The sequence below is a fragment of the Arachis ipaensis genome, chromosome B09, assembly GCF_000816755.2.
Source record: "Arachis ipaensis cultivar K30076 chromosome B09, Araip1.1, whole genome shotgun sequence".
Classification (NCBI taxonomy): Eukaryota; Viridiplantae; Streptophyta; class Magnoliopsida; order Fabales; family Fabaceae; genus Arachis; species Arachis ipaensis.
In genome coordinates this window covers 109,433,619-109,436,226 of record NC_029793.2, presented here as the reverse complement: position 1 = coordinate 109,436,226, position 2,608 = coordinate 109,433,619, and positions in this window count along the sequence as shown.

The following is a 2,608-nucleotide window of genomic DNA, read 5'->3' as shown; positions in this document are numbered from 1 at the left end:
CACATCTCATAACCCACCTCAAGTATCACCTGAAGCCCAAAGAATCACTCACTTGGAGGCCATGATAGACAAAATGTTGAAACACCAAGAAATGGTAGCCAAGAATCAGGAAGCCTCTATAAAGAGCCTAGAGAGACAGATGGGGCAACTCTCCAAGCAAGTATCTGTTGAGAGACCTTCAAACGCACTGCCCAGTGACACAATTCCAAATCCCAAGGAGGAATGCAAGGCAATACAATTAAGGAGTGGAAGAGCATTGACAAGTAACAATGACACTACAAGGAAGCAAGCAGAAAACATCAAAGAACCAACAGAGGATGAGAATCAAACAAAGGCAGATGAGGATAAGGAGCAAGATGTGATGCCAAACAAAGACACTAAGAAACTCAAAGAGAGGAACAACCAGCCACATAGCTCAAAGGAAGTAGCTCAGGGGCAGCAGCAAATGGGAAAAAGCATCACACCCCCACTGCCTTACCCTCAGAGGTTCAACAAAGAGATGAAAGACAAGCAGTTCCACAAATTCCTTGAGATTTTTAAGAAGCTGGAAATCAACATTCCCTTGGCTGAAGCACTTGAGTAAATGCCTCTATATTCCAAGTTTCTGAAGGATCTCATCAACAAGAAAAGAAGCTGGGATGAGAAAGAAACCATAAGGATTACTGAGGAATGCAGGGCCTTGATTCAAAAGGGGCTTCCTCCCAAGCTTGAGGACCCAGGGAGCTTCTTGTTGCCTTGCACCATTGGGAAATTGACAATCACTAAAGCAATGTGTGATCTCGGAGCAAGTATTAACTTAATATCATCCTCCTTGGTGAAAAAGCTGAATATAGAGGAGGTCAAACCAGTACAAATATCTTTGGAGCTGGTAGACAAGTCAATGGTGTATCCCAGGGGTGTAATTGAAGACCTTTTGGTCAAGGTGGACAGTTTTATATACCCTGCTGATTTTGTGATTCTAGAATCAAACAATGATGATGGTGACTCTGTTATATTGGGAAGGCCATTCTTGGCCACTGCTAGAGCTATCATAGACGTAGAGGAAGGGGAATTAACTCTAAGGATGCATGACCAGAGCATCACTCTGAAGGTGTTGCCAGAAGCACAATTTAGCGAGGAAGAGAAAGACTATATGAAAAATGACCAGGAAAGTCACAGCAACATCCCAATGCTAAAGACTGTGCAGACTGAGGAAAAAGCCCAGGAGGATAGTAGAGTATTAGCCACTGAAAAGAGAGGCCCCCAAGGAAAGCCTACAACCAGAAAAGAAAGATCAACAAAAGGAAAGATGAAGCGCAGAAACAAAACAAAAAGGGGTTGGAAGAATAGAAAGATTCCAACAGAGGGGCTTTGCAAAGGTGACAAAGTGCAACTGATACATCAACAGTTGGGGGCAAATCAACAAACCGAGGATTACTACATTGTCAGCAACATACTATCATTAAAACATGCTGAAATTGAACACCAGAGAACAAAGAAGAGGATCACGGTCAGGGGAGACAAATTGAGGCCCTAAAAACACCAACCACCATAAAAGAAAGCCTCAATGTCAAGCTAATGACAATAAAAGAGCGCTCCATGGGAGGCAACCCATGATTTAAGATTCATGTCATTTTAAATTCAATAAGTTATGATCACTTGATGCATGAATTCTTTTCTCTTTTCATGAACATGTCCATTTATTGCATGCTCTATTTTGAAACATGTACTAAGTTCGGTGTATCTTCAAGCACACTTAGCCAATATTACAAAGGATTTTGTTTCACATGCTTAAAATGTTTTGATAGAGCATATGGCCGAACAATAAGTTTGGTGTCCACATAGCTTCATGAAAATTTGAAATTCATGCATCAATAATCATACATTTGCTATTTTTCAAGACCTTATAAATAGAATTTTTTTAATGAAGACATTAATTATGATGAACCCTTTGACAAGAAACAAGTTTGGTGTTCATCAAACCTTGATGCACCAATTCAAGGATACAATTAATCCTTCATGAAAAAAAAAAAAAAAGAGAAAAAGAAAGTATGATGAGAACAATTCTTATGAACATTTAAACTTCTCTAATTGGAGGAAGAAACTCATTTTCTTTATATATTACCAAACATCAAGTTTGGTGTCCTCCAAAGGAAGTGTCACGGTTCACATGAGATAAGAATTGATAGTTCACATATTTTTACTAAAAAGAACAATATTGCTACGGTTGGATAAGACTAATGTATGTGTCTTGTTGTGGTGACTAGGAAGTCAAAGAATCTTCAAAGAAAAGGACAAGACAAAGGAAAGCATAGCATAAGGACAAAATCCCATCACATGCTTCAAGAAAGAAATCTGCCACTTCTTGAGAATGATCACGGCAAAGGCAAGGGAAGGAGCAAATTTTGTCTCCATTCATCCATACATGCATACCCTTGATTCCCATAGTGTCTAATTGCATCCTAGCCCTTCATTGCTCATTTAAAAGCATACCATCTTCAAGCCATGCACATAACCGAATCACTCCTCAACATAACAAGCCTCGTGCAACCTTTCTTCGACTTTAAACTCCAACCACTTAAACTCCTCTTCATAACTTCTTGTCATAGCAAGTCCGGACCTCATCTCG